The sequence below is a fragment of the Lepisma saccharinum genome, chromosome 24 (genome assembly GCF_977018435.1).
Source record: "Lepisma saccharinum chromosome 24, izLepSacc3.1, whole genome shotgun sequence".
NCBI classification, from domain to species: Eukaryota; Metazoa; Arthropoda; class Insecta; order Zygentoma; family Lepismatidae; genus Lepisma; species Lepisma saccharinum.
In genome coordinates, this window is record NC_139252.1 from 51,528,225 (window position 1) to 51,542,032 (window position 13,808).

General features: G+C 41.7%; 1 protein-coding gene across 1 annotated transcript in view; it reads left to right on the plus strand.

Annotated features, from left to right (window-relative positions):
• The window catches only part of Gyc32E (Guanylyl cyclase at 32E), a 155,814-nt gene that overhangs the window by 34,038 nt on the left and 107,968 nt on the right, over nt 1–13,808 (plus strand). The gene's annotated exons all lie outside the window — the stretch shown is intronic.

The window sequence follows — 13,808 nt, forward strand, 5'->3', positions numbered from 1 at the left end:
TGGGCACGCCACTCATTGCTACCCCAAGTGTCGACGTCACCGCACTGCAGATAACGCAGAAAATATCACGGTGGGCCACATCAATATTAACCGGTGAAGAACAAAGTAGATTAAATCGAAGCTTCAAACATAAGTAATTTCACTTGCGTTGCAATCACGGAGACTTGGCTAGATGATTTCAAATCGGCACGTTGAAATTGAATGGTTGAAAATGTGTAGGCTCGATCGAGACCCTCCCAAGCAAGGTCGCGGCATTATTGTTTACATAAAAAGTGACGTAATATTGGAACTTATTTCTTCTGTGTCGGATGTGCACATTGGAGCATTGTGGGTGTCTTTGAAACTCAAACAAAACGACAAACCCTTAATTCTCGGATGCGCGTATAGACATCCCAAGACGCCGACTAACTAACTAACTCTCTAGCCTTCTTAAACCCGAAGGTTCATGGCTGCAGCAACACAGGTCATCCATCTGTCCCTATCTTGAGCAAGATCTATATACTGTTTTCCATCCCTACCGATTTCCTTTAGGTCCACCTCAACGTTATCTCTCCATCTTCGTCTTGGGCTTCCTACTGGTCTCTTACCATCAGGTTTCCCAACAAGAATCCTGTAAACTCCTCTTTCCTCTCCCATTCGTGCCACATGGCCTGCCCACCTAAGTCTTCTTGATTTAATTATTCTAATAATATCTGGACATGAATACAAATTATGTAGTTCTAAATTATGTAACCTTCTCCACTCACCTGTCTCCTCATCCCTTTTAGGTCCAACGTCATTTTTAATGAAAAATAAGAAACTATTTTGCAATCTTTTCTGGCTTGCCACGCTTCTGTTCTTGTCGGGAGATACAAATCATGACGTCATGAAACCTACTGCGGGATACAAGAAGCTCGTTCGTCTGCCAACACGCGTGACAAACAAGAAAGAAATACATGTACTGAGGTTTCGCAGAATCGCAGGGGGCCGTTTTCTCGGAAAACCTTATCCCTCCGGGGAGGGGGGAGTCTGCTAACGTCAGTTTTTGACCTCGACATCGGTGAAATTCAGCAGCGCCATCTCTTCTTCTGCTAGGCAGAAGAAGTGGAAGCTCTCAGCGCCTCTCAACGTATTACTTCGAAACTTCTTGCGAGGGCCCATTTCCCAGTGGGAGGTCCGTGCACCGGTTTTCCTGCCTTCGATGAATATCTGCTTATATATCTTTATCAGTCGTAGAGTCGAATTACTTTCGGAACATCTCCGGCGTACTGTGCGAGTCTGTCTAGCGAGCCTAATGGGCGTGTAGAACCTGAGTAAGGGGCTTAGCGATAAGTTCTGGGTTGAGATGACGTCAGCGGCTCGCTTGGTTAATTGGTTGCTTCGAGAGTTGTGACTCGTTCCGAAGCTTCAAATGCATAACAGCCAAAGATGTTACGGAAATAATCTCACTCTACAACTCCGTTACTGTTGCAGATGGGAAGAAATGGAGAGAGGTGAAAGTTGTTGCAAATATGGGATTTTCAATGCAGAATGCGCGGTTGTGGTTGTACACTGGTATGAGCTTTAAGTTGAAAAGGAAATGCACTTTTGCACATGCTTCCGTCTTAAAGATACGTTCATTCTTTTTTAATTTTACCTCCAGTTATTTATCGTCATAAATTCTTATTTACCTATAATTCAGGAAGGTTTTACGATAACGTAACATTAAGTCTTGTCTCAATTTTACATCCTTAAATAATTTGAATTAATGGAACAACACATACTTGATGATTTTGCACTAAGCATCTTAAGCGTAATCACAGACAAATGTATTATGTAAAGTTAGGTTAATACACTTGTCTGTGGTGTAATTAATTAAATATCATCAGTGCTTCATTATGTTCATCTCCAGTTATTACTGCTTTATATAATTTGTCATCACAATAAGGTAATTTTCAAAGAAAGTTAAAATAGTAGAAATACACAAAGGAAACTAATGTGAATTAGTAGTCTTTACATATCTATGATGAAAATAAAACATGTTACCAGTAGGAAGGACATCTACCGTTAAAAATGTAGATCTACTGATCCTGAATGCTTTTGGACATTATGCAGTGATGTGCCGTAGACTATAAGTTTACGTCTACATGCGTTGTCTGTCTACACGTAATCTACGCGTAGATTACATTGGGTTGTAGTCTACGTAGACAAATTAAAATTAATTTTCAAGAGTTTCAAGGAAAGTTACATTTTCAACTATATTGGTTCCTAACAAAATGAAAAGAATCCCATTTACAACAAAATTTCTCTTCTCTTCTATTATCAACTATGGAAGAAGATAAATAGTATGCAAAAACAACAACAGATGGCAGTCGTGAGGCAAAAGTGGTCTTTTCCCCATAAAACACTAGAATATTTCTTATATTAGGTTTCTTCCTAAGTGAGAAATTGTTCGAATTTGGTAGAAAGACTATGAAAAATTCTCCTCACTCATCAGCAACTGATATGCAGTATAATTTCCTATTTATTCCACGGCGCCCTTTGCTAAGTTATCACCGTTAGCCATGTAATCTAAGTGTATAAAATAGTCTAAGTGTAGAATGTAGACTATCGTTGTTTACGCGTAGACGCACATCACTGACATTATGCAAGGGAGACAATAGACTATCGCCACCGTTGCTCGACAAGGAAATCAACTTGGATAGGCGGAGGAACAAGATTAAATGCCCAGAATTTTTTATATAGATCCATTTCACCCCCGGCTCTTGCTCGCACATAAAGCGCCTCTAGCGGGGAAAGTAAATCTTGTCACCAGACAGGAATCACCATTAGCCTCCGCTAGAAAGAGAGAAGAATGAATAAAGCTGCTGTCACATGCTTGCAAATGGCGGACGGAGCGAGGAAAATGGCCGCTGTAACAATGACCTAAATTCCAACATAAAAAAGAACAGCAAGAGCTTCTGCGGAAAGGAAATGTGTTCTGCTGAAAAAACGAAGAGAGCAGCGGCGGCTCGTGACTTTTCAAAGATGCGTGCTACAACTGATGCTTTTTTTCATGTACTTATAATGACCCCCCCCACACACACACACACATACGTGCTGGCTCTGTGGCCGCGTACGTTAAGTGGTCGACTTTCGATCTCGCCATCGAAGTTCCGGGTTGGAATCTCGGCCCGGGTATGGGTATTCTTTGTGAATGCCCCTTCATTAATTTCATCATATCATCTCTCATCCTAATCGTCGCGATTAAACAAAATAGATAGAAAAGCGTCGCAAAAGAGTACACACATACGAAGTGCAGAATTGACAGTGAAAAATGTTTTGTTTTACTCATCAACAAAGAAAATAAAATAAGAAAGCTTCCATGCACTTACTCACCTATCGCCTGAAGGTTAATTCCATTCTTCTGTTCTTCCTTGAGCAAAATTTTTCTATCACCTCATCGTTGAAGTCACTCATATTTGTCACCAGCCTCTTCTCAATTGATAGCATAGCAAGGGCAGTCAAGCGGTCCTGGGCCATTGTATTTCTTAGAAAAGTCTTGATTCTTTTCAGGGAAGAGAAGCATCGTTCAGGTTCGGCAGTTGTCATCGGCGTTGTGGCTACAATTCTTAGTAAAATGGTAATTTGGGAAAATGTATTTTCCAAATTATTCTTTAGAATCACGTTCAAAAGAGGGATGGCTCCTTCTACAGAACGGAAGTCATCTCGTTCGTACAGTACGGAGAGTTCAGTATGCAACTTCCTTTTGTTAAGGACTGGATAACTTCGGACTGCTATGTCCAATTCGCGTTCTGGAAAGTCATTCGTGTATTCCGGGAATCTTGAAGAGTTAAGCAATTGCGCAGAATCCAAATGATTTGAGAATTCAAATTTGTGTGAAGCTTCGGTGGTGATGCGATCGCACACTTCTTTTGCATCTGATGTCAGATCTGATTCACGACGCCGTCGCTTATTTGCTTGGGTGGTTTCCGATTCTCTAGGTAAGGAGTCTACATTATCTCGTACCTTTTGGATGGCGCTCTTGAAAGCAGCAGTGGCATTTTTTACTTTTACTGTGTCGGTCTGCCTTGCTTGCAATTGATTGTACAGTATATCGACATGCGGCATAATTCTGTGAAAGAACGAAAGCCAGAATACAAATTCGCGATCCTCCAGACTGTGACGCAGGCCTCGCGCTTCTTGAATGGTTGTGCATGACGCTGAATTTTCCAAGTTATGCAAATAGTTTGCAAGTTCTTCTTGATATTCGTACACAACATTTACCGTACGCGACTTAAAATTCCACCGTGTTCTTGAGCCAGAAGGAATACGACGTGCAACCTCTGTTTCCAATGACAAGAGTCGCTGGGGTGAGCGTGGAAAGAACGTTGGAAATGCTGACAAGCTGCAAAAAAACACCCTAGCTGATTGATTTTGGGAAGCAGCTCGCTCCATTATTAAATTCAATTGGTGCGCATAACAGTGAATGTAATGAGCAAGTGGAAAGTGTTCTTTGATGCGAGATTGAACTCCATTTTTCTCTCCTCTCATCACCGAAGCTCCATCAAATGTTTGGGCAATTATTTTATCCGGTTGCTCACCAAATAAACTATTCATTTCTTTCATGATGCAACGGGAAATTGCCTCTGCGTCCTGTCCGTCCGGATTAAGGAAGCTCCAGAATCTTTCGTGTACAACCCCCTTAAGTTCGTACCTGTATATGAGAACCAACTGCAACTGATCGGATACGTCTGTGGTTTCATCACACATCAATGCCACAAATTTTGCTTCCGACATTTCTTTTACAATTTTCTCCTGGCACACCTCAAGCATACAGTCTAATAATTCATTTTGGATGGTTTTCGAGGTGCCTTTAAATACAGTGCTGTTGTCGAGATGTTCTTTAACAGCGTTGTCTAAACTGCTGACAAAATCAACGAGCCCCAAAAATACCCCAGGGTTTGCGGAGGAATCTGTTTCATCGTGGCCACGCAGGGCCAACTCAAAAGCTCCACAGAACTTGATGCAGTCTATGATTTTTGACAAGACGTAGCGATTTTTTTCAACTCGTTCATTATGCTTTTGAAGCGATTCTAGATAAGCGCTGCTTAACTGCGTTGCTATGTTGACAGTTCTGAGAGAGACAAAATTTAACTCATTATTCATGTGCTTTTTGCTTTCACTACGCTTTCTCATATATTCACTTAAATGTCCTAGATCTTTTACCCCTCCTTTAGACCACGAATCATTACTTCCAAAAAGTATGCAAGGAAAACAGAATAATGCTTTTCGAATTTGACACCCACAAAGCCATGGTTCAGTATCGTACAGTTTTCTATTAAATCGCCTTTTATACGTAGCGTTCTTACCTCCCTTTGCATTTTGCGATAGATCCAAATCTGGCAACGGCCGTCCTAGCGCTTTTATTTCCAACTTTTCTTCAAGTGTTCTTGAAGAGAAAGGTCGCTGCAACAAAGAATCCACCGAATTCATCATTATAACACACACTCACTTTCACTTCTAACAACGACAACAAAAAGCTAATCCTTAACAACAATGACCACCACTTCACGCGCCACGCGATTTTAACACAAGAACCGCGCGGAAAATTTTTGGGTCTGGAAGCCGGTGAAAAAAACGGTACTCTGCAAGTTTGTTTCTGGACGATTGAAGTGCTACATAAGCATAAGGAAATATATTTCTAGCATTTAAAAACAGGTAATTTAGATAAAATATAAAATTAAAATTTCCTAAACATAAATTACATAGCAGAATCCACTTTCGGAAGCAAAAACGGCACGGACTATAGTTTCAGAGTTGCAATCTTTACAACTTACCACCGAAATAGATAAAAGGCTAAGGGGTAGTGTCAATTCGCGTTCCAACTTTTTGCAGGTGCTGCTAATGTATATGACATGTTACAAACATTGCATAAGTCTACACTTACAACGAGAGAACGTTTGAAAGTGACATTAATAAACGTTGTTCTGACAGAGGCAATAGGTTGTCGTAGACTTTCTTCTTATCCTGAGATGGCACACTTACCGTGCTGACTCTGCCTGTAGCACGCTAGCAGACGATTTTACTCGAGACGAGGCCCTATCCCCCGTACGAATCGAGGAGTGGGGGTGTACAGTATTCATGCGCGGAGGTATGAAAAAGGGGCGAAAACGTGCTGTTGAGATTCTAGCACGGTGAGGTATTCCTTATAGCTCCAACAGCGCGAGGGAAATACGTGGCGCCGCTGTTAAATGTTGAGGCGTTTCATGAGAAGTTTCAATTCACTTTAGGGCTTCATTAAACTTCTTGCATCTGTGAGATTTACTTTTTTCTTCTTTTCATTTTAACAAATTTAGCAACGTGCTATAGCACGGTAGCACGTATTAAGCAGCCGCCGCTGGAAGAGAGGATTTTGAAGAGGCTAGAAAGTGCATTATGAATCTGTTACTTTCTATGTCGAGTTGCCATCAAATGCAAATGTAAGTTTTGAGCGTAGAGGTTTTAATAAAGTACAAGCAGAGCCATCTATTGCCATGGTTTGTTAACCCATTTCTTGTTAAACCTCGTTAAGCTCGCATAACTTTTATTTTTTCAGTGTACGGTAATCGTGCGTCTTTAGGTTGTAAATTAGAAATGTAAAATAAAAACAGAATTAATGACAGCAATGGGCGTCGCCAGAAATTTTTGTAGGGGGCAGGCAATTTGTAAAAAAAAATTAGGAGAAAATAACTACGATTATTATCAAGTTTATTATTAAATGTCTATTATAAAGTCATAAAAATAAACCAATTTTATTTCAATTTTTAAAATTATTATTATTGCATTCTTGCGAGATTTTCTACTACTTCAGATGAACTTGTACAACGTCCTACAGTGGAACTACAGGCAAAGGGACCTGCGCAGAACCGCGTCTCCTGAGCATGGTACTTGCACGTGGAAGGGAGGGACAGGGTGGAGCACGCTTTCTTATGGTCCGAATTGAACAGATGGAGGGAAAATGCGCAAAGGCTTTTGGCCGATGGTTCGTTGGTTTGTGGTTGCCCTATACCTATATTCTCTCTCTCTCTCACACACACTCACTCACTCACTCACTCACTCAATCACTCCTTACTCACTCACTGCCCCAGAGATTCGTGAATTTTTCTTCCCAAACTTCCTAACTTTGCTTTACATTAGCCTTGCAGTTACAAGGAAATAATAAACCTCCCGTTATTGTGCTTATCCCCTTTAATATCCCACCGCTATCGCGAAGGGAATAATCGGACGAGCCCTGCACTAGAATCATCAATATCTGCTCTCGTTCAAATAAGTACGTCATCAACCGCCAACCTAAAAATTCACTTCCATGCGGGAAAAGTAGGTCCACGTGCGCCCCTTGCTCCGGCGAGAGAGAGGAAGGGGGGATGGATGCTGCTACGCAAGTCATTGGCTGTCTTCATTCTCAGTGTTGCTATCCCCAAGAGGGAAATTTTGTCAAGAAATTTCCCTTTGCGTTGTGGAAATTTTCCCTCTTGGGTACCTTTTCCCCCCTCTCACACGTCGTCAGTATAATTGTATTGCCTTTCTTTTATATCTTCCACTTTGTGTGAAAATAATTACAAACCTTCTTATTATTATAGTTCTTTCCTTTATTGATGTCTTTCTTCACCATATTTCCTTTCGTAATTACCTTTTTTTAGGTGCTGCAGATAGTGTGATGTCTACAACGATAGTCTACATTCTACACGTAGACTATTTTATACACGTAGATTACGTAATCTATATAAACAACATGGCGAAAAGTGATAACTTAGCAAAGAGCGCCGTGGAAGTAAAAGAAAATTATACTGCCTATCAGTTGCTGATGTGTGAGGAGAACTTTTCATACTCTTTCTTCCAAATTCGAACAATTTCTCACCTAGGAAGAAACCTAATATAGGAAATATTCTAGTGTTTTATGGGAAAAAGACTACTCTTGCCTCACGACTGCCATCTGTTGTTGTTTTTTGCATACTATTTATCTTCTTCCACAGTTGGTAATAGAAGAGAAGATAAATTTTGTTTTAAATAGGGTTCTTTTTATTTCGTTAGGAACCAATATAGTTGAAAATGTGACTTTTGTTACATAAAAGCCTCGAAAATTAATTTTAATGCACTTTAGATTGTGTACGTAGTCTATGTAAACTACAATCCTATGTAATCTACGCGTAGATTACGTGTAGACAACGCATGTAGACGTAAACTTATAGTCTACGGCACATCACTGGCTGCAGACCCCTTATTATTTTTTGTTACGAAGTGTAAGGTAGTGCTTTAAAGTATCGAGTTACTGGTAATCCAGTTTCAAGTAGGTGACACTTATTTCTTTAAGTATCGGCAGCTGCGGAAAGGTGTATTTGTGAGCATGGCCGCCTGCAGGATTTTTTCTCAGGGAGGGAACAGTGCTTAAAGTGGGGCGATGCTTTCCCCCAGTAAGAGGACTCTCACAAAGCACCCCCAGCACAAGGATAATCTGCATAGGCACTTAATCTGGGTCTTTCACTGCACCCTCGTCCATGTATTCACGCTACAATTTCAAAATTTGAATTATGTGAAGTCTTTCCAGATATCTCGGTGGGGGGGGGGGGTAAGTGCCCCGCTCGGGCTCCGCTGATCCTTCACCACCGCTACATCTCACCACTTTTCACTTAATTAGCCTACGTAGCCTATAATTAACACAAGAAGTATATTATAGGCTAATAGGGACTGGACCTACAGTTTAAAGTTGGATCTGAACCACAATGTGTGTGTAACGGGTATCGAACTCAGGACTAGCTTGATTACAAGGCGATGACGCTAGCATGTAAATATCTTGGGATAATAACGGAAGACAGTTATATACGGATATTTTGATTATCCTTCAAATCGTAACGCATAATTCCATTTACATATTTACAAAAAAAAAGGTAATCGTTTGCCCTCTAAACTGGTTCTCATCCCAGAATGTATCCTGTCCCTCTGCGCAAAGTGTTTCCACCGGGTATCGAATTCGGGCCCCCTTGAGGCAGGAAGTTTGCTTTTTATGAATATTTTACCTTCCCCTTTTGATAAAATTTTAGTATTTTTGCAGATTATTTTTCCTGTTTCTCGCATTCTTATTTATTTTTCATCCTTTTAAAAGAGATTTCTCCTTTTTTTGCGGGAACGTTGTCTCTTTCACGCGCTAGTTTTTCCTATCTGCTGTAATTTCCCCTTGTGCGCGAGATTTTCCCTCGAATAGCGAATTAGGAGACGCGATGCGATGCGTGTGGGTGACGTAAATGCGGATAGGCCGCGGGAAGAACAGCGCCGTAGTCACCCAAGCGCGTCGTGTAATCACACGATTGGATAATGGATGAGGACTGGGAACAACACGAGCGAAGATCGTCTACCCACCCAGCGAGAACATCTTCATTCACGGTTCGATATCTTCAGCCATCGCACAAAGTGCCAAGGTCATGAATACGGGGCTTAATCCGTTTCCGTGGCTTGATTCGTCCTCCTTGTGTTTTCTCGAGCAAGGCTCTCGTTTGATTGGTCCGGAAACTTGGGTACCGCTTTCTGAGAGGTCCGCGCTATTTATACCGAAACTATTTTCAGGACATAGCGACAACATTGCTTTGAGAGCAAGATATAGAGCTCGAATGACATATTTTCAGATGATGCTTCTTATAGATGTAGAAAAAAGCCTTTGATAAAGTGTTGCATCTCCTCTTGCTTGCATTTACGAAGCAAGTTCTGCTTTATTGGGACGAGACTGGCGTCTTCTGAGAAGTCATGCTGAGGAACGGACGAGAACAGTTAACCATAGTACTATTCGATTTCACAGAATATTTTTTACTCAGACTTCCGTGGCGGGGTGGTTAGCAAAGCGAGCTACGACGGTAGGGGTCCCGTGTTCGAATCGCGGCCTGGGCATGGATGTTATTTGCGAGTGTTCCTTCATGAATCATCATGTCATTACTCTCGTGATAACCAAATGTGGCAAAAAAAGCGCCGCTAATTAACAAATCAAATCAAACAGTGTTTTTAATGGTGTGGAATTGATAGAAAGTTTGGTGGCAGATGGAGTATGGTAAATAACAGAATTAAGATCCTGGTTTCGAATTCCTAACAGATAAAATGAACGAATATCAGAGTTAGAGATATTGTTTCAAAACAAGATACAATGGACAATGTTCTTATTATTGTGCTTTTGACACAAATATTCTACGTCGTCTCCTTGTAATCAAGGTATCCTATCCCGTTACAATGCCAAGTCTCGCGGGTTCGAATCCACGCCTGGGCGTTCATTGTACGTGTCCGTTCATCAATTGCATATCATACCTCATCCTTATGGACGACACTAGCCAAATGTGGCATAAAATCGATACTAAATAAGAAAAATGAAGGAGGGAAGACAGGATTAGATGCACGGTCAGGCCAGTGGGAGAGCTGAGTCCCCCCGAAATCATACAAAAAACTAATTTAAATAGTGTAGAGTGCCAATTAAATATACTTCCTTAGAATGATTCAACATCTCGTGTAATAAGTTGTAATGCACTGAGAAATTCATCTTTAGGGCTTATGCCCCTTCGACGTTTCCCCCTTAGATGGAGGCTGCTGATAAGTGATGAGCCCCCCCTCTCTCGAAATAAAATTTTGGCTACGGGCCTGTGCCCGGTGGAGGCACATTGTGGTCCTGATTTTACCTTAAACTGTAAGGTAAGTCCCGATTAGTCTTTCTGTGCATAAAATGGACTCAAAACAAACTCAAGCAAACTAGTATTGTGCAAGAAGTAATCAGTTAAAGATGACCAAACGTTTCACCAAACTAGCCCAAGCAAGTTGGGAACGGGGGAATGCCACGAGAAACTGATCCAGGCGAAGATAGAAGTTCCCAAAATGCTTGAACTCTGAACCCAGAAAAAAGAGGGCCAGATTGTTTAACTTCAAGTCCCCTCACTTCCCTGCCCAAGCGGACAGTCTGCATGTGGAAATGTTCATTCAGCGTCTTCTCACGCCTACTTGGACAGCGCATTTACTCGCTTGTTTACGCAGAGCAGTTCCCACGGCAACGGTCTTCACGCCGAAGCTTGTCAAAACAGTAAATGAGGCCGAAAAAACCTCAGAAGCGTCCTCTCATGTTTACTCACGCAAGACGATGTTCCAATTAGATCCTATCAAAGTTTTCTTCTCCTGTCCACTCTCTGTTTGAGGTGTCTCCTTCGTCCCGTCTGGCTCTGAATGCAAAAAATGTGGAGACAATCTCAGGTGCCTGTACTGCTATAAAACTGATGTTAAGCTAGTGAAATTCGCTGATGAATTTGAAGGCTGGTTTATTGAATACCTTTATTGGTCTTTATTCACTTGCCGATCTGAAGTTCTCTGCCTATTACCCAACCTTCTTTGTAACGTTGTCTGAAACTGCTGAATTCTTTAAATTAATTGTAGAAAATTGTCGGGTGAAGAATTTATTCCATTATTTCAACGCCTTATGGAACGTTCCCTCTGAAACTTTCGAGACTTTCCAATACCTACGGAACTCTCCTTAAAAAAAAAAAAGAAAAAAAAAAGCCTTCGAACACCTTGTAGAGCACTCCTTGTGAAACAGACTAAGAAAACCTTCAAATGCCTTGTGGGGCGCTACTTGTGAAACAGACAACTGAAACCTTCAAATGTCTTGTGGAGAGCTGGTTGTGAAACAAACGAATGAAACCTTCAAACGCCTTGTGGGGCGATGCTTATGAAACAGACCACTGAAAATTTCAAATGTCTTGTGGAGAGCTGTTTGTGAAACAGACGAAGAAAACCTTCAAACGTCTTGTGGGGCGCTGCTTGTCAAACAGACGACTGAAACCTTCAAATGCCATGTGGAGAGCTGGTTGTGAAACAGACGAAGAAAACCTTCAAATGCCTTGTGGGGCGCTACTTGTGAAACAGACAACTGAAACCTTCAAATGTCTTGTGGAGAACTGGTTGTGAAACAAGACGAAGAAAACCTTCAAACGCCTTGTGGGACGCTGCTTGTGAAACAGACAACTGAAACCTTCAAATGCCTTGTGGAGAGCTGGTTGTGAAACAGACGAAGAAAACCTTCAAACGCCTTGTGAAACGCTGCTTGTGAAACAGACAACTGAAACCTTCAAATGCCTTGTGGAGAGCTGTTTGTGAAACAGACTAAGAAAACCTTCAAATGCCTTGTGGAGCTCTGCTTGTCAAACAGGCGACTGAAACCTTCAAATGCCTTGAGGAGCTCTGCTTGTCAAACAGCGACTGAAACCTTCAAATGCCTTGTGGAGAGCTGGTTGTGAAACAGACGAAGAAAACCTTCAAACGCCTTGTGAAACGCTGCTTGTGAAACAGACAACTGAAACCTTCAAATGCCTTGTGGAGAGCTGGTTGTGAAACAGACGAAGAAAACCTTCAAATGCCTTGTAGAGCTCTGCTTGTCAAACAGGCGACTGAAACCTTCAAATGCCTTGAGGAGCTCTGCTTGTCAAACAGCGACTGAAACCTTCAAATGCCTTGTGGAGAGCTGGTTGTGAAACAGACTAAGAAAACCTTCAAATGCCTTGTGAAACGCTGCTTGTGAAACAGACAACTGAAACCTTCAAATGCCTTGTGGAGAGCTGGTTGTGAAACAAACGAATGAAACCTTCAAACGCCTTGTGGAGAGCTGGTTGTGAAACAGACGAAGAAAACCTTCAAACGCCTTGTGAAACGCTGCTTGTGAAACAGACAACTGAAACCTTCAAATGCCTTGTGGAGAGCTGTTTGTGAAACAGACTAAGAAAACCTTCAAATGCCTTGTGGAGCTCTGCTTGTCAAACAGGCGACTGAAACTTTCAAATGCCTTGAGGAGCTCTGCTTGTCAAAGAGCGACTGAAACCTTCAAATGCCTTGTGGAGAGCTGGTTGTGAAACAGACGAAGAAAACCTTCAAATGCCTTGTGAAACGCTGCTTGTGAAACAGACAACTGAAACCTTCAAATGCCTTGTGGAGAGCTGGTTGTGAAACAAACGAATGAAACCTTCAAACGCCTTGTGGAGAGCTGGTTGTGAAACAGACGAAGAAAACCTTCAAATGCCTTGTGGAGCTCTGCTTGTCAAACAGGCGACTGAAACCTTCAAATGCCTTGAGGAGCTCTGCTTGTCAAACAGCGACTGAAACCTTCAAATGCCTTGTGGAGAGCTGGTTGTGAAACAGACGAAGAAAACCTTCAAATGCCTTGTGAAACGCTGCTTGTGAAACAGACAACTGAAACCTTCAAATGCCTTGTGGAGAGCTGGTTGTGAAACAAACGAATGAAACCTTCAAACGCCTTGTGGGGCGATGCTTATGAAACAGACAACTGAAACCTTTAAATGCCTTGTGGAGAGCTGTTTGTGAAACAAGACGAAGAAAACCTTCAAATGCCTTGTGGAGCTCTTCTTGTCAAACAGGCGACTGAAACCTTCAAATGCCTTGTGGAGAGCTGGTTGTGAAACAGACGAATGAAACCTTTAAACGCCTTGTGGAACGCTGCTTGCGATGCATGTGAACGAGATCGTCCAACACCTTGCAAAACGTTCCTTGTGAAATCGATAAAGATCTTGTAGAGCATTCCTTGTGAGATAATTGATTGGTACGTACCTTCTAAGTCGCGTGGAGGGTTCCTTGTGAAACAGTCGAAGATCTTCTACCATTTTTTGGAAAGTTTCTTATGAAATAGATGATTGTGACCTTCCAACCGCTTGCAGAGCGTAGCTTGGGAACGGCGAGTCGAAACATTTCAACACCTTGGGTAACGTTCCTAGCATAACAACTGAACTGGAAATTAACTGAGATTGACTGAAAAAATAAATGTTTGCTTCTAGAGTAACTGTTATGATTATTTTCTAATTGCAAAC